Raw genomic sequence first — 19253 nt, 5'->3', positions numbered from 1 at the left:
TGATGGTAGTTTCTTTTCCTGTGCAGAAGCTCTTTAGTTTAATTAGATCGCATTTGTCAATTTTGGCTTTTGTTGCCATTGCTTTTGGTGTTTTAGACATGAAGTGCTTGCCCATGCCTATGTCCTGAATGGTATTGCCTAGGTTTTCTTCTAGGGTTTTTATGGTTTTAGGTCTAACATTTAAGTCTTTAATCCATCTTGAATTAATTTTTGTATAAGGTGTAAGGAAGGGATCCAGTTTTAGCTTTCTACATATGGCTAGCCAGTTTTCCCAGCACCATTTATTAAATAGGGAATCCTTTCCCCATTGCTTGTTTTTGTGAGGTTTGTCAAAGATCAGATAGTTGTAGATATGCAGCATTATTTCTGAGGGCTCTGTTCCGTTTCATTGCTCTGTATCTCTGTTTTGGTACCAGTACCAAAACTTTAATCCATCTTGAATTAATTTTTGTATAAGGTATAAGGAAGGGATCCAGTTTCAGCTTTCTACATATGGCTAGCCAGTTTTCCCAGCACTATTTATTAAATAGGGAATCCTTCCCCCATTGCTTGTTTTTGTGAGGTTTGTCAAAGCTCAGATAGTTGTAGATATGGGGCATTATTTCTGAGGGCTCTGTTCTGTTCCATTGCTCTATATCTCTGTTTTGGTACCAGTACCAAAACTAGTTACTGTAGCCTTGTGGTATAGTTTGAAGTCAGGTATCGTGATGCCTCCAGCTTTGTTCTTTTGGCTTAGGATTGACTTGGTGATGTGGGCTCTTTTTGGGTTCCATATGAACTTTAAAGTAGTTTTTTCCAATTCTGTGAAGAAAGTCATTGGTAGCTTGATGGGGATGGCATTGAATCTATAAATTACCTTGGGCAGTATGGCTTCCAGTTTTTGCCCATTCAGTATGATATTGGCTGTGGGTTTGTCATAGATAGCTCTTATTATTTTGAGATACATCCCATCAATACCTAATTTATTGAGAGTTTTTAGCATGAAGGGTTGTTGAATTTTGTCAAAGGCCTTTTCTGCATCTATTGAGATAATCATGTGGTTTTTGTCTTTGGTTCTGTTTATATGCTGGATTACATTTATTGATTTGCTATGTTGAACCAGCCTTGCATCCCAGGAATGAAGCCCACTTGATCATGGTGGATAAGCTTTTTGATGTGCTGCTGGATTCGGTATGCCAGTATTTTATTGAGGATTTTTGCATCAATGTTCAGCAAGGATATTGGTGGAAAATTCTCTTTTTTGGTTGTGTCTCTGCCAGGCTTTGGTATGAGGATGATGCTGGCCTCATAAAATGTTTAGGGAGGATTCCCTCTTTTTCTATTGATTGGAATAGTTTCAGAAGGAATGGTATCAGCTCCTCCTTGTACCTCTGGTAGAATTCAGCTGTGAATCCATCTGGTCCTGGACTCTGTTTTGTTGGTAAGCTATGGATTATTGCCACAATTCAGAGCCTGTTATTGCTCTATTCAGAGATTCAACTTCTTCCTGGTTTAGTCTTGGGAGGATGTATGTGTCGAGGAATTTATCCATTTCTTCTAGATTTTCTAGTTTATTTGCATAGAGGTGTTTGTAGTATTCTCTGATGGTAGTTTGTATTTCTGTGGGATCGGTGATGATATCATTTTTTATTGCATCTATTTGATTCTTCTCTCTTTTCTTCTTTATTAGTCTTGCTAGCAGTCTGTCAATTTTGTTGATCTTTTCAAAAAACCAGCTCCTGGATTCATTAATTTTTTGAAGGGTTTTTTGTGTCTCTATTTCCTTCAGTTCTGCTCTGATTTTAGTTATTTCTTGCCTTCTGCTAGCTTTTGAATGTATTTGCTCTTGCTTTTCTAGTTCTTTTAATTGTGATGTTAGGGTGTCAATTTTAGATCTTTCCTGCTTTCTCTTGTGGGCATTTAGTGCTATAAATTTCCCTCTACACACTGCTTTGAATGTGTCCCAGAGATTCTGGTATGTTGTGTCTTTGTTCTCGTTGATTTCAAAGAACATCTTTATTTCTGCCTTCATTTTGTTATGTACCCAGTAGTCATTCAGGAGCAGGTTGTTCAGTTTCCATGTGGTTGAGTGGTTTTGAGTGAGTTTCTGAATCCTGAGTTCTAGTTTGATTGCACTGTGGTCTGAGAGACAGTTTGTTATAATTTCTGTCCTTTTACATTTGCTGAGGAGAGCTTTACTTCCAACTACGTGGTCAATTTTGGAATAGGTGTGGTGTGGTGCTGAAAAAAATGTATATTGTGTTGATTTGGGGTGGAGAGTTCTGTAGACGTCTATTAGGTCCGCTTGGTGCAGAGCTGAGTTCAATTCCTGGATATCCTTGTTAACTTTCTGTCTCGTTGATCCATCTAATGTTGACAGTGGGGTGTTAAAGTCTCCCATTATTATTGTGTGGGAGTCTAAGTCTCTTTGTAGGTCACTCAGGACTTCCTTTATGAATCTGGCTGCTCCTGTATTGGGTGCATATATGTTTAGGATAGTTAGCTCTTCTTGTTGAATTGATCCCTTTACCATTATGTAATGGCCTTCTTTGTCTCTTTTGATCTTTGTTGGTTTAAAGTCTGTTTTATCAGGGAGTAGGATTGCAACCCCTGCCTTTTTTTGTTTTCCATTTGCTTGGTAGATCTTCCTCCATCCTTTTATTCTGAGACTATGTGTGTCTCTGCAGGTGAGATGGGTTTCCTGAATACAGCACACTGATGGTTCTTGAGTCTTTATCCAATTTGCCAGTCTGTGTCTTTTAATTGGAGCATTTAGTCCATTTACATTTAAAGGTAATATTGTTATGTGTGAATTTGGCCTTGTCATTATGATGTTAGCTGGTTGTTTTGCTTGTTAGTTGATGTAGTTTCTTCCTAGCCTTGATGGTCTTTACATTTTGGCTTGTTTTTGCAGTGGCTGGTGCTGGTCGTTCCTTTCCATGTTTAGTGCTTCCTTCAGGAGCTCTTGTAGGGCAGGCCTGGTGGTGACAAAATCTCTTAGCATTTGCTTGTCTGTAATGTATTTTATTTCTCCTTCACTTATGAAGCTTAGTTTGTCTGGATATGAAATTCTGGGTTGACAATTCTTTTCTTTATGAATGTTGAATATTGGCCCCCACTCTCTTGTGGCTTGTAAAGTTTCTGCCGAGAGATCCGCTGTTAATCTGATGGGTTTCCCTTTGTTGGTAACCCGACCTTTCTGTCTGGCTGCCCTTAACATTTTTTCCTTCCTTTCAACTTTGGTGAATATGACAATTATGTGTCTTGGAGTTGCTCTTCTCGAGGAGTATCTTTGTGGCGTTCTCTGTATTTCCTTAATTTGAATGTTGGCCTGTCTTGCTAGATTGGGGAAGTTCTCCTGGATAATATCTTGCAGAGTGTTTTCCAACTTGGTTCCATTCTCCCCGTCACTTTCAGGTACACCAATCAGATGTATATTTGGTCTTTTCACATAGTCCCATATTTCTTGGAGGTTTCGTTCGTTTCTTTTCATTCTTTTTTCTCTAAACTTCCCTTCTTGCTTCATTTCATTCATTTCGTCTTCCATCACTGATACCCTTTCTTTCAGTTGATCGCATTGGCTCCTGAGGCTTCTGCATTCTTCATGTAGTTCTCGCACCTTGGCTTTCAGCTCCATCTTCTCCTTTACTGACTTCTCTGCATTGGTTATTCTAGTTATCCATTTGTCTAATTTTGTTTCACAGTTTTTAGCTTCTTTGCCATTGGTTTGAATTTCTTCCTGTAGCTCGGAGTAGTTTGATCGTCTGAAGCCTTCTTCTCTCAACTCGTCAAAGTCATTCTCCGTCCAGCTTTGTTACGTTGCTGGTGAGGAGCTGCATTCCTTTGGAGGAGGAGAGGTGCTCTGCTTTTTAGAGTTTCCAGTTTTTCTGCTCTCTTTTCTCCCCGTCTTTGTGGCTTTATCTACTTTTGGTCTTTGATGATGGTGTCATACGGAAGGGTTTTTGGTGTGGATGTCCTTTCTGTTTGTTAGTTTTCCTTCTAACAGACAGGACCCTCAGCTGCAGGTCTGTTGGAGTTTGCTAGAGGTCCACTCCAGACCCTGTTTGCCTGGGTATCATCAGCGGTGGCTGCAGAACAGCGGTGGCTGTAGAACCACGGATCTTGGTGAACTACAAATGCTGCTGTCTGATCGTTCCTCTGAAAGTTTTGTCTCAGAGGAGTACCCGGCAGTGTGAGGTGTCAGTCTGCCCCTACTGGGGGTGCCTCCCAGTTAGGCTGCTCGGGTGTCAGGGACCCGATTGAGGAGGCAGTCTGCCCGTTCTTAGATCTCCAGCTGCGTGCTGGGAGAACCACTGCTCTCTTCAAAGCTGTCAGACAGGGACATTTAAGTCTGCAGAGGTTACTGCTGTCTTTTCGTTTGTCTGTGCCCTGCCCCCAGAGGTGGAGCCTACAGAGGCAGGCAGGCCTCCTTGAGCTGAGGTGGGCTCCACCCAGTTCAAGCTTCCTGGCTGCTTTGTTTACCTAAGCAAGCCTGGGCAAAGGCGGGCGCCCCTCCCCCAGCCTTGCTGCCACCTTGCAGTTTGATCTCAGACTGCTGTGCTAGCAATCAGCGAGACTCTGTGGGCATAGGACCCTCCGAGCCAGGTGCAGGATATAATCTCCTGGTGTGCCATTTTTTAATCCCATTGGAAAAGCGCAGTATTAGGGTGGGAGTGACCCAATTTTCCCAGTGCTGTCTGTCACCCCTTTCTTTGACTAGGAAAGGGAACTACCTGACCCCTTGCGCTTTCCGAGTGAGGCAATGCCTCACCCTGCTTTGGCTCGCACGTGGTGTGCTGCACCCACTGACCTGCGCCCACTGTCTGGCACTCCCTAGTGAGATGAACCCAGTACCTCAGATGGAAATGCAGAAATCACCTGTCTTCGGCGTCACTCATGCTGGGGGCTGTAGACCGGAGCTGTTCCTATTGGGCCATCTTGGCTCCCTCTCAATGTTTATAATTTCTTTGTGATGAGAACATTCAAAAACCTCTTCTAGCTATTTTGAAATATACAATACGTTATTGTTAAGTTTAGTTATCCAACTGTACACTAAAACACCAGAACTTGTTCTTCGTATCTAGTTGTAGCTTTGTAAAAGTTGAACAATCTCTTTCCCTCTCTCCTTGCTTCCTCCTTTTCCCATAATTTGGTAACCACTCTTCTACTCTCTACTTCTCTGTGAACAGCTTTTTAGATTCTACATGTAAGTGAGATTATGCTGTATTTGTCTCTGTCTACCAGGCTTATTTCACTTAATGTCTTTCAGGTTCGACTAAGTTGCCACAAATGACAGAATTTTATTCTTTTTTTATGGTTGAATAGTATTCCATTGTGTATATATACCACATATTTTAAACACATGTATTCATTGATGGACATTTACAGTGATTCAATATCTTGGCTGTTGTGAATAATGCTGCAATAACATGGGAGTGCATATATCTCTTTGACATACTGATTTCATTTCCTTTGTATATGTACTCAGTAGTGGGATTGCTGGATCATATGATAGTTCTATTTTTAGTTTTTTGAGGAACCTCCATACTGTTTTCCATGAGGGCTGTACTAATTTGCATTCCCACCAGCAGTGTGTGAAGATTCCTTTTTCTCCACATCCTTGCCAGCACTTGCTATCTTTTAATTTTTTGAGAGTATCCATTGTATCTCATTGTAGTTTTAATTTGTATTTCCCTGATGATTAGTGATGTCAAGCTTTTTTTTTTTTTCATATATCTGTTAGCCATTTGTATGCAAATTTGAGAAATGTCTACTCAGGTCTTTTGCCTATTTGTTAATTGGGCTTTAAAACGTTTTTCATTTATTTTATTTATTTTTATTTTTCCATAAGTTATTGGGGTACAGGTGGTATTTGGTTATATGAGTAATTTCTTTAGTGGTGATTTGTGAGATTTTGGTGCACCCATTACCTGAGCAATATACACTGCACCATATTTGCAGTCTTTTATCCCTCACCCCCTCTCACTCGTCTCCCCAAGTCTGCAAAGTCCATTGTATTATTCTTATGCCTTTGCATCCTCATACCTTAGCTCCCACATATCAGTGAGAACGTACGACGTTTGGTTTTCCATTCTGAGTTACTTTACTTAGAATAATAGTCTCCAGTCTCATCCAGATCACTGCAAATGCTGTTAATTCATTCCTTTTTATGGCTGAGTAATATTCCATAATATGTATACCATAGTTTCTTTATCCATTTGTTGATTGATGGGCATTTGGGTTGGTTCCATGATTTTGCAATTGCTAATTGTGCTGCTATAAACATGCATGTGCAAGTTTCTTTTTTGTATAATGACCTCTTTTCCTGTGGGTAGATACCTAGTAGTGGGATTGCTGGATCAAATGGTAGTTCTACTTTTAGTTCTTTAAGGAATCTCCACACTCTTTTCCATAGCAGCGTTTCTAGTTTCCATTCCCACCAACACTGTAGAAGTAACTGTGTTTTTTTTTTTAAATGAGTTTTTTTAGTTTCTTATATATTTTTTGTATTAACCCCTTATCAGATGTATAGTTTGCAAATATATTCTTTCATTTCATAGGCTGTCTCTTTGCTCTGTTGACTGTTTCCTTTGATGTACAGAAGGCTTTAGTTTGATACAATCCTATTTGTCTACGTTTGCTTTTATTGATTATGCTTTTGAGCTTTTATCCAAAAAATCCTTGCCTTGACCACCATCATGGAGCTTTTGCACATGTTTTCTTTTAGTAGTTTCATAGTTTTGGGTCTTATGTCTTTGGCCCGTTTTGAGTTAATTATTGTATATGTTAAGAAATAAGGGTCTAATTTTATTATTTTGCATTTGGGTATCCAGTTTTTCCGGCATCACTTATTGAAGAGACTGTCCTGTCTCCATTGTGTTTACTCAACACCTTTGTTTCAAATCCCTTTCCATTGTTGCATGTCTGTTTTTATGCCAGTATCATGTTGTTTTGGTTATCATATCTTTGTAGTATGTTTTGAAGTGAGGTAGTGTGATGCCTCTAGCTTTCTTTTTGCTCAAGATTGTTTTGGCTATTTGAGACTCTTTGAGGTTCCATATTAATTTTAGGATTGTTTTTTTCTATGTCTATGAAGAATGTCCTTAGTATTTTGATAGGGATTGCATGGAATCTGTAGATTACTTTAAGTAGTATGGACATTTAAACAATATTAAGTCTTCCAATTAATGAAATTTGACTGTCTTTCCATTTTTTGTGTCCTCTTCAATTTCTGTCATCAATGTTTTGTAGTTTTCATTGTAGAGGTCTTTCACCCCCTTGGTTAACTTTTCTCCTGGGTAATATTTTTGATAGTTATTGTAAATTGGATTGCTTTCTTGATTTTTTTTCAAATAATCAATTATTGGCATATGGAAATGTTACTAATTTTGCCTGTTGATTTTGTAGCCTGAGACCTTATGAAATTTATTAGTTCTTACAGTTTTTGTGGTGATGTCTCTGAGGTTTTATATAATATATATAAAATTATGTTGTCTGCAAACAAGGACAATTTAATTTTCTCTGTTTTAGCTTGGATGCTCTTTATTTCTTTATTTTGCCTTATTATTTAGGCTAGGACTTCCAGTAATATGTTCAACAAAAGTGGTGATAGATTGTCCAGATTATCTTGTTCCAGATTGTAGAGAGAAAGCGTTCTGCTTTTCCTCATTGTGTATGATATTAGCTGTGAATTTGTTATACATGACCTTTATTATGTTGAGGTATGTACCTTGTATACCTGATTTGTTGACAATTTTCCACATAAAGGAGTGTTAAATGTTATAAAACACTTTTTCTGCATCTATTGAGATGATCGTATTTTTTTTTCCTCCATTCTGTTCATTTGCTGCATCATGCTTATTGTGTTGCATATGGTGAGCCATCCTTGCATCCCTGGGATGAATCCTACTTGATAATGGTGAAGGATCTGTTTTGATGTACTCTTGCACTCACTTTGATGGTATTTTGTTGAGAATTTTTGCATCTATATTCATCAGGGATATGGGTCTGTAGTTTATGTTATTGTTTTGCTTTTGTTATTTTGTATATGTGTATCCTTTTCTGGCTTTGTCAGTGTGATGCTGGCCTTATAGAATGAGTTTGGAAGAATTCCCTCTAATTCAGTTTTTTTAAAAATATTTTGACATGAATTAGTATTAATTCTTCTTTATACAGTAAAGCAACAAGCTAAGATGGTTATTTTTAGAGAGAGCTCTTAGGTAGTTGTGCAAAGAGTTAATTTAGTATGCTGGCATTTATGTTGTTAATTAAAGGAGGAGGTCAGTTCAGAAATCCTGGTTTGGATTAGGTACTCTTCATATTGAGAAAGGATGAAAGAAATAGAGGAATGAGATGGAACTAGCTGAAAGCTAAATTGATTCCATATATCATACCTTCAAAACAGAGCTTATTTTTGAAGCTTCATTATATTGTTTTCCACAGGTTACTCCAAGGACATTTCATTTTTCTTATGACCATGGGTGACCATATTTTTTAAAGTCAGAGTCTGGGGAACATATACTCTGATAAATAATTTTAGGCTGACTTTAGAGATAATTCTTAATCCAGAAGATTGGGTTTAGTTTCTGAAATCATGGAATCCTTGGAATGTGTTGTTGACTAACTGGGAAATAGGACAATAAATTATCCTAGAATAACTTTCCTTGAAAGTCTGTATAGTCATTGTAGGTTTAGCAGAATTGGCTCTACAGAAGTAGTTAGTAGATATACATGATGAGTTTGAAGAGGATATGATAAAAAAAAACCATTGCTGGCTCATTTGTCTCTTTTAGTTCTGCTCTGATTTGATTCTGGGTACTCAGCTCTCAGCTTTGGGAATATGGAATAATTTATTTCTTTCTGAATATTATATATTCAGTGTCTTGAGTTTATCTTGATTCAAACCAACAAGAGGTGGGAATGCTCCGTAGCTATTTCCAGCATTCAAAACATGATTATGTATTTGTTAAAAAGAGAAAATGAATTCATTTTGTGCTTTTTTTACTCCAGCATTGTTCACAGATGAATCTTGAGCTAAAAACTGGAGCTGTTGGTCTGTCTACCCTTAAGTGGTATCAGCTTTCAGGCTGAATTTGCACTTCTCTTGAGACATAATGAAAAGGGAAGTGAATTTGATTGATCCTTAGTATATATTAATTATTTTACCTTCATTATCTAATTTTGTCTTTATCACAACTAAGATATGGTAGGTATTTTTTTAAATCTCAATTTTTATTTTTTATTTATTATTATTATTCTTTTGTAGAGACAGTGTCTTGCTCTGTCGCCCAGGCTGGAGTGCAGTGGCACAATCTCGGCTCACTGCAAGCTCTGCCTCCCCAGTTCACGCTGTTCTCCTGCCTCAGCCTCCGAGTAGCTGGGACTACAGGCACCCGCCACCACTCCTGGCTAATTTTTGTATTTTTAGTAGAGACGGGGTTCCACCGTGTTAGCCAGGATGGTCTCAATCTCCTGACCTCGTGATCTGCCCACCTTGGACTCCCAAAGTGCTGGGATTACAGACGTGAACCACCACGCCCGGCCTAAAATTTTCAACTTTTATTTTAGGTTTATGTTGTATATGTGCAGGTGTGCTACAGCGGCATATTGTGTGATGCTGAGGTTTGGAGTACAACTGATCCTGTCACCCAGGTGCTGAGCACAGTACCTACTAGGAAGTTTTTCAGCTCTTGCCTCCACCCTCCCACCAGTCTAAATAGTCCCCACTGTCTATTGTTCTCATCTTTGTGTCCGTATGTACCCAATGTTCGGCCCCCACTTATAAGTGAGAACATGCGGTGTTTGGTTTTCTGTTCTTGTGTTAATTCACTTAGGATAATGTCCTTCAGCTACATCCATGTTGCTATAAAGGACATAATTTCATTCTTTTTTTTTTATGTCTGCATAGTATTCCGTGGCATTTATGTACCACATTTTCTTTATCCAGTCCACTGTTGGTGGGCACCTAGATTGATTCTATGTCTTTGCTCTTGTGACTAGTGCTGTAATAAACGTGCGAGCTCATGTGTCTTTTTGTTAGAAAGATTTGTTTTCGTTTGGATATATACCTGGTAAAGGGATTGCTGAATCAAATGGTGGTTCTGTTTTAGGTTTTTGGAGAAATCGCCAAACTGCTTTACACAGTGGCTGAACTAATTTACATTCTTTACATTCTTACCAACAGTGTGTAAATGTTCTCTTTTCTCTACAGCCTTGCCAGCATCTATTATCTTTTTGACTTTTTAATAGTGGCCATTCTGATTAGTGTGAGATGGGCCCGTTGTGGTTTTGGTTTGCATTTCTCTGTTTTTTTGTTTGTTTGTTTGTTTGTTTGTTTTTTTGGTTGAGACAAAGTCTCTCTCTGTCGTCCAGGCTGGAGTGCAGTGGCGTAATCTCGGCTCACTGCAACCCCCACCTCCAAGGTTCAAATGATTCTCCTGCCTCAGCCTCCTGAGTAGCTGAAAATTAGCCTGCCACCACACCTGGCTAATTTTTGTATTTTTAGTAGAGACAGGGTTTTGTATTTTTAGTAGAGACAGATTTGATGTTGGTCAGGCTGGCCTCAAACTCCTGACCTCAGGTGATCCACCCGTCTCAGCCTCCCAAAGTGCTGGGATTACAAGCATGAGCCACCGTGCCTGGCTGTGGTTTGCATTTCTCTAATGATTAGTGACGTGGAGCACTTTTTCTTACGTTTTTTGGCCACTCGCATGTCTTCTTTTAAGAAGTATCTGTTCATGTCCTTTGCCCATTTTTTAAATGGGGTTGTTTTTGGCTTGTTGATTTAAGTCCCTTGTAGATTGTAGTTATTAGACCATTGTTAGATACATAGCTTGCAAATATTTTCTCCTATTCTGTAGGTTGTCTTTTACTCTGTTAATAGTTTCTCTTCCTGTGCAGATGCTCTTTAGTTTAATCAGATCCCACTTGTTAATTTTTGTTTTTGTTACAATTGCATTTGGAATCTTAGCCGTAAGTTATTTGCCAAAGTCGATGTCCAGAATGGTATTTCCTAGATTTTCTTCTAGGAATTTTATAATTTGAGGTCCTACATTTAAGTCCTTAATCCATCTTAAGTTAATTTTTATATATGGTAAAAGGTAGGGGTCCTGTGTCATTCTTCAGCATATGCCTAGTCAGTTATCCTGGCAACATTTATTGAATGGGGACCCCTTTCCCCATTGCTTATTTTTGTCAACTTTATCAAAGATCTGATGATTGTAGGTGTGTGATTTTATTTTCAGGGTCTCCACTCTGTTCCATTAGTTTATGTGTCTGTTTTTATACCAGTACCTTGTTGTTTTTATTACTATAGTGTTATAGCATAGTTTGAAGTCAGGTAATGTGATGCCTTCAGCTTTGCTCTTTTTACTTAGTATTGTTTTGGCTATTTGGGCTCTTTTTGGTTCCATATGAGTTTTAGTAATTTTTTACAATTCTGTGAAACATGACATTGGTAGTTTGTCAGGAATAGTGTTGAATCTATAGATCGCTTTGGGCAATGTGGCCATTTAAACAATGTTGATTCTTCCAATCCATGAGCATGGAATGTTTTTCCATTTGTTTGTGTCATCTGTAATTTATTTTAACAGTGTTTTATAGTTGTCTATGTAGAGATCTTTCATTTTGGTTAGATTTGTTCCTAGGTATTTTATTTTTTTGTGGCTATTGTAAATGAGATTTAGTTTTTGATTTGGCTCTCAGTTTGAACATTATTGGTATATAGAAATGCTGCTGATTTTTGTACATTGATTTTATATCCTGAAAGTTTACTGAAGTCATTTGTCAGTTATAGGAGTCTTTTAGTGGAGTCTTTAGGGTTTTCTAGGTATGGAATCATGTTGTCAACAGAGAATTTAAATCCTTTTCATATTTGGATGCCTTTTATTTATTTCTGTTGCTAGATTGCTCTGGCTAGAACTTCCAGTCTTATGTTGAATAGGAGTGGTGAGCATGGGCATCCTTGTCTTATTCCAATTCTTAAAGGGAATACCTCCAGTGTTTACCTGTTCAGAATGTTGTTGACTGTTGGTTTGTCATAGATGGCTCTTATTACTTTGATGTTTCTCCATGTCTAGCTTGTTAAAGGTTTTTATCATGAAGGGATATTGGAGTTTACCAAAAGCCTTTTCTACATCTACTGAGATGATCATATGATTTTTGTTTTTAGTTTTGTTTATGTGTTAAATCACATTTGTAGATTTGCATACATTGAAACAACTGCATCTCAGGATTAAAGCTCACTCAGTCATGAAGAATCAAGTTTTTGATGTGCTTCTCGTTTCAGTTTGCTAGTTTTTTGTTGAGAATTTTTACATCTATGTTCATCAGTGATATTGGCCTGTAGTTTTCATTTTTTGTTGTGTCTTTGCCAGATGTTGGTATCAGGGTGATGTTGGCTTCTTAGAATGAGATAGGGAGGAGTCCTTCCTACTCTAGTTTTTGGAATAGTTTCAGTAGAATTGGTACCAACTCTTCTTTGTATGTTTGGTAGAATTTGGCAGTAAGTCTGGCTGGTCTAGGGCTTTTTTTTTGCTTGGTAATTTTTTTACTGACTAAATTTCAGATCTTGGTGTTGGTCTGTTCAGGATTTCAATTTCTTCCTAATTCAATCTTGGGAAGTTGTGTGTGTCCAGGAATTTATTCATTTCCTCTAGATTTTCGAGTTTGTGTGCATAAAGGTGTTCATAATAGTCTCTGAGGATCTTTTGTATTTCTTTGACATCAGTTGTAATGTTACCCTTGTGAGTTCTGTTTGTGCTTATTTGGATCTTCTCTTTGTTTTCTTTGTTAGTGTAGCTAGCAGTCTATCAATCTTCTTTATCCTTTCAAAAATCCAATCTTTGCTTTTGTTGATCCTTTGTATGGATTCCTGGATCTCAATTTCCTTTAGTTTTCTCCTGATTTTAGTTACTTATTTCCTTCTGCTTACTTTGGGGTTAGTTTGTTGTTGGCTTTTCTGTTCCTCTAGCTGTTATGTTAATTGTTGATTTGAGATCTTTCTAACTTCTTGATGTAGGCATTTCCTCTTTATACTGCTTTTGCTTCCTCCCAGATATTTTGATATGTTGTGTCTCTGTTTTAAAGATTTTTTTTTTCTGCCTTATTTTCATTATTTATTCAAAAGTCATTCAGGCACTAGTTCTTTAATTTCCATGTAGTTGTGTGATTTTTAGAGATCTTCTTGGTATTGAGTTCCATTTTTATTCCACTGTGGTCTGAGAGTATCATTGGTATGACTTGCTTTATGGAAAAGCAGGTGGTTGATCTTAGAGAACGTCTCACGTTCAGATGAGAAAAATGTATATGCTGTGTTTGATGGATGGAGTATTCTATAGATGTCTGTTAGCTTCAATTAGTCAAGTGTTGAATTTAAGTCTAGAATTTCTTTGTTAGTTTTCTTTTTCAGTGATCTAATACTATCAGTGGGGTGCTGAAGTCCCCAACTATTATGTGTGGCTTTCTACATCTTTTTGTAGATCTAAAAGCACTTGTTTTATGAATCTGGGTGCTCCATTTTTGGGTGCATATCTATTTATGATAAGTAAGTCTTCCTGTTGAATTGAACTTTTCAGCATATGTAATGTCTTTCTTTGTCCTTTTTTAATGTCATTGGTTTGAAGTCTGTTTCATCCCATATAAGAGAAGCAACCTCTGCTATTATTTTTTTTTGTCTTTGGAATCGGGAAACTGCTGTTCAGAGAAATTGAGTAATGTGTCCAAAGTCGTACATATAGAAAATGGCAGAGGCACAATGCAAAACCAAATTTGAAGAATTTGAAATCAGATTGGGAAGACATCTAATGATTTTAACTGGTGAGTTATCTTTAAATATCCTTTCTCATCTCTTACCTTTAGTATTACTTCATGAGAGTAATTACAGTTTTGCTGAGCTGGATATGTTGAGATTGATGTAATTCTTGCCTGACTTAGGGCACATATCATTGTCTAGCTTGGGGAGTTTCCCAAATGGGTCCCAAGGGCCACTGGGCATGTAAGCCGCCGTTAGAAAAGAACAGTTACAAGATTAAATACATTTGGGAAGCATGACTCTCTTTCTTGGAAAATCACAATAAATATTAACATATTGAGAGCTCTTCAAATCATGTCATAAAGTACTAGGCCCTGTGCTAGGTACTTCAAATGTGTGGTGGCATTTAATCTGTACAAAACAGTAAGGTATTATTACCCTTGCATCACAGAAGAGGAAACTGAAGCACAGATTGTTGGCTGCTTTGCCAAGAGTCACTCAGCTAGTAAAGTGATGGATCTCAGAGTCAAACCCAGGTATCTGGCTCTTCAGCACATTTTCTTAACCAGCATATTTTACTGGCTCTTTAAACTTACTTACCCAGCATTTCCCAACTTACTTTTCTCATGTAGTGCTTTGGAGGTATTTTTAATGCCATTTAGTTGATCTAGTGTGCTAACAAACACTGGAAAATGCTGCATGTACAGCATTGATTCAAGGCCATGATGGACTTTCAGTCTAGATAAAAGCAGCAGAGTCTTGGACCCCTGAACATAGTGGAACAGGTGAGGTTGTCAGAGAACAGGCAGTGAGAGGAAAGGCTTGGCGGGGTTTAACCCAATTACAGTGTTGCATTCATGATTGGTACCTGTAGTTTGTCTTTCTGAGGTCAGTCATAAAACAGCTCCTGAAAAAGGCCATTGTTTAAATGCTGCAAAGATGTCCAGTGCCCACTTGGGCCTGTGGTCCCCTGAGGGCAATGTGTAGGAGCTCTCTACTTGTCACGATTCAGAGGCGGAAAGGGGGGCTGGACAACTGCAATGTCTATTTCTAAATTGTTACATGAGACTTTTAAAATTGTCTGAAAGTTTCAGATGAGGGTAAGATAAATAACCTCTGAGCTGTCCAGTAAATGAAAAATATAACAGTCAGTCTTTAATGATAAGTTCCCCTTCTTTAAGCCAGCGTAGACCCCAGAAATGGGTGGGTTATATCTGGTTGAAATTTAGACACCTTAAAACTTGAAGAAAGCTGTGAGAATTTGTCAATATCTTTTCCCACTTTTTTGCAAAGGATTTGAAATACAGTAAGTACAGCAACTCCAGGGGTTAAAAATAGTTTCATTTTTCATCTTTCAGAGGACTCTGGGGACATAAAGAGTTATTAACTATAGTTGTGTGGTGCCTAAGGGACAAAGAGATGATCCGCTTGATTCCTTGAGCTCCTTTCAGGCAGACTTCAGGAGGATCTTTAGTAAGTCTTACTGGAGAGTGACATAAGGTTCTCAATCTAGACTGTAGTGACAATGGAACTTGGACCCTATATCAGTTTTGAAGGCTGATTTTTATGGCCCCAAATTTCTGGTTACAGGAACGTTGAGCAACCTTTTTCAGTGACAACTCTTAATGCTTTGTTGTTTCTGGGAGACTAGAATAGTTGCTTATTCTCGTGCTTGGAGAACAGTGATGTTTTGAAAGCCTGACGTGAGGTAACCACAGGTATATACAGAATTTATGAGGCTAATCCTTCCCTGACAAATATTAGTGGAAGGCAGACAGTCCTGTATGCTCTGGAGGCCTGTGGCAGTTTACGGTCTTTTATTCATTCTGCTCTTTTCTTCTCTAAAATGTTATTAAATACCTATTATAAACTAGGTGCTGTGCTAGGAGCTGGGGAGATTGAGATGTACCCTTGTGAGAGGCAGATCACTCAACAGTTACAGCACACCATAATATGTATTACAAAAGAAATGAGTGATATCATGTCACTCCTTTGGTTAGCACTCTTAAATTTCTTCTCCACTAATTCATAATAAAATCCAAAGTCCTTACCAAGGCTGTGTTTCTGTGGGATCTGGCTCCTTCCTGCCCTTCTGACTTCATCTCCTGCCCCTACTACATTGTCACTCAGCTCAGCCACAGTGGCCTCCCTGTTGTTCACAGGCATGTCCAGCTTCCTCTTCCCCTGCCCCAAGCCCTTTGTACCTATTTCTCTTGTCAAAGAATAGAATACCCTTTTCCTCATAGGACTCTCCGATTACTTATTCGGATCTCCTTTCACAGATTTACACCTTATTAGAGAAGCCTTCCTTGATAGCTGTCTCTAGCATAGCCCCTTCTCTGCCCCTGCCATGCTGTATCCCCATTACTCTGATTTATGTTTTATAAACTTGTCACCTAACACAATATATATTTATTTTGTTTCTCTCTCTTTTCTGTTAGATAAACAACTCAAGTGCAGAAACTTTATTTGGTTTGTTCACTGTTATATCCCAAGCACTTTGAACAATGCATGGCACCTTGTAGATGCCCCATCAATATTTGCCCTATTGAGAAGCAGGAAGAGAAGGAAGCCATTAACCCTCCCAGGGAAAGTCAAAGGAGGCTTTATAGAGGAGATGGCATTTAAACTGGGACTTGAAGTATGAGTCAGAGTTTACCAGGTGGAGAAGTTGTGGGTTGCAGAGGTAGGTGGAGGAAGGGAATGATTATGGGCATGACATCAAAGACAAAGGCATGATTCATTACTCCTTTCCCTCCTTCACCCTTCTCCTTCCTCCACCTGTCTCTAGAATACAAATTACTAGCCAGCCTCATTTCTGGGAGAGTTTACCACTGAGCAACTTGCTCTCAGGCTCCCACACTACAGTAAGATGTGTCAAGTGCCTGACTGAGCTTAAGTATGATTATGATGAGGTTGGGGAAGGTGAGGATGTATTCATTCTTCTGCAGTGAGTATTATCAACTCATAACCAGCTCCTTATATGAAGTACATAAGGGTTTCACATGCTGGCAGAGGGATTGTAAAACATCTTGAATTGATTGTAGGGTAATAATGTCCGTCTCCAAAAGGACTTGTTATGATTATAAAATGTCCAGCTGTTTTCATATGTTTAAAACTCAGGATGAAGTTAGATCTCCACTTGGGGCTTTTTCTCACTCTGACACGTTGGAATTTTAATTGAGCCTCAGCAGCTAGATCTTTAAAGTGAGATAACCTTCAAACACTTTAATGAAATTTTTAAAAAGGGCAGCAATAACTTACATACCAACAGGCTCAGCCTGGGTTGTGTAGTGATTCACATATTGCTTAATCTGAATACCAGGGCTGCTGTCTTGTTCACTTGTATGTTACTGGGGAACACTTGCTTAGCAAATGAAGAAGAGCCATCAGAAAGCTCTTATTTAATACCCTCAAAGAGATTAGCTGAGGGCCTCTCTCTAGTTCCCACTGGGTAGGTAGTAGTACTATGTCCAGTTCTTTTCCATTTTTCCCTTTTCTTCTAAGAGGCTTCTACCAAGGATATTAAAGTGCTTAATCAGGCCACTGTGTTTAGTTAAGTTCATACTGGGTCTCTGAGTGTCCCCAAGTCAGTCTAGGAGTGAACGGGAGCAGATGATAACTAGCAGTGAAGAGTAGACTGAGGGTCAGGGAGCATATACGAGAATGACTCATGGGCAAAATAGTAGGTTGGAAACCAGGCAGACAGACTCCAGGAGACATGCAGAAGTTGAAGAGGTAAGCTCAAGGGAATGGCTTGGTAAACTGGCATAGTCAGAACTCAGAGAGCACTTGAGTAACAGACATTAAGTCCTCACAGAAAGAAATCAAATAGATGGTATAGCAGATGGAAGCCATTAGCAATCAGATGATTAAATTTTCTACCTTCATTCCCTGGCAGGGCATGATATAGCGTAAATGCCTAGTATATTTTGGTTGAATGACTGCAACAAACTTTTTTTCTTCTGAGACAGGAAGCCTTTGAGCAAGAGTCATTCTTGGGGCAGGTATGCCCAGGGCCTACAGGTGTGGCCCACCGTGAAACACCTCAGATATATTTCAATAGATTCATCTGTTTAAAATGAAAATTGTGGAGCTTGATTTTTGGCAGATTTTGACAGTTCACCAATGTCAGGAGTAGCAAGGTAGTTCTTACAGTCCTTCATGTGGATGATGTAGGTGAGTCTTGAAGACTGGGTATGATTTGCCAGGTATCCAGGAGTAGAAGAACATTCCAGTCACCAGGAACAGTGGTTACCAATGCAGGGTGGGAAGATAAAGATTGGAGATGAAGCTGGAAAATTGGAAGTGGTAAGATCATTGGAAGTCTTCTGTGCTCAGCTTTGCTTAAAGACCTTGGTCTTGCAGTAATATAGACTGAATGAATGAATGATGCAGTGGGGAGTAAAGAGGTCTAAAGTAGGTCCAGTTTGCAGTGGGGAGCATGAGCTCTGCTCGTACACCTAAGAGCTTGGCCTGGAAAGCTGAAGAGAACAGTTCTGCCAGTGACAAGGGTCATAAACGAACCGTGAAGGAAAATAGTACAGTAAACAGCAGAAAATACAAGGTCTGTGTATTAGTCGGTTTTCAAGCTGCTGATAAAGGCATACCTGAGACTGGGCAATTTACAAAAGAAAGAAGTTTAATTGGACTTGCAGTTCCACATGGCTGGGGAAGACTCTCATCATGGTGGAAGGCAAGGAGGATCGAGTTGCGTCTTACATGAATGGCAGCAGGCAAAGAGAGAATGAGGAAGATGCAAAAGCAGAAACCCCTGATAAAACCATCAGATCTCGTGAGACTTATATTTACTACTACTAGAACAATATGGTTCAATTATCTCCCACTGGGTCCTTCCCACAACATGTGGGAAATATGGGAGTACAATTCAAGGTGAAGTTTAGGTGGGGACACAGGGTCAAACCATATCAGTCTGGAAAGGGCAGCAGTAGTAGGACTGCAGGGAGGGTCACATGGAAACAGTGAGTCTTTTTCCACACCTGCAGCCAAATCCCCTTGGATTTCAGAAGGCACAGAAGACATGGCTAAATATTTTAATTGCTTGGAGAGCTTTTAAATATATAATTTGGAAGTCGTTATAAATCTCCTGAATCTGAGTGCCTGGGAATTTGGTCTGGGACTGTCAGTTTTAAATAAATTTCCAGGTGATTCTAATGCAAATACTCTGCCAAGTATGTGGGAATCACTGGAGGCCAGCTATACTGTATGCCCTCTCTCAAAAAGGCCATAGAGAGGAGACAGCCGCACAACCAGAGGTGGAAGTCAAGCCAAGGCTCATGGAAATCCTTCAGAAATGTCCCTGCACCTGCCCCTAAGAAAGCCTCACACAGTCTATATTGGTTAGGATACAGGAGTGACTACTGAAGCAAATACTCAAACAACAATGATTTAAACAAGATGGAAGGGTAATACTCTTTCATGCAGCAGTTTGAATGTAGGTAGTTAATATGGCCTGGCTCTGCATCCTCACCCAAATCTCATCCTGAGCTGTAATACAAATTGT

At 38.9% G+C, this 19253-nt stretch overlaps 1 protein-coding gene across 5 annotated transcripts in view; it reads left to right on the top strand.

Moving 5' to 3' along the window:
* Positions 1-19253, top strand: part of NELL1 (neural EGFL like 1) — a 932871-nt gene that overhangs the window by 132749 nt on the left and 780869 nt on the right. The window lies entirely within an intron of this gene.

This window comes from Symphalangus syndactylus, chromosome 6 (genome assembly GCF_028878055.3).
Source record: "Symphalangus syndactylus isolate Jambi chromosome 6, NHGRI_mSymSyn1-v2.1_pri, whole genome shotgun sequence".
Lineage (NCBI taxonomy): Eukaryota > Metazoa > Chordata > Mammalia > Primates > Hylobatidae > Symphalangus > Symphalangus syndactylus.
This window is presented reverse-complemented; position numbering and strand designations above follow the sequence as displayed.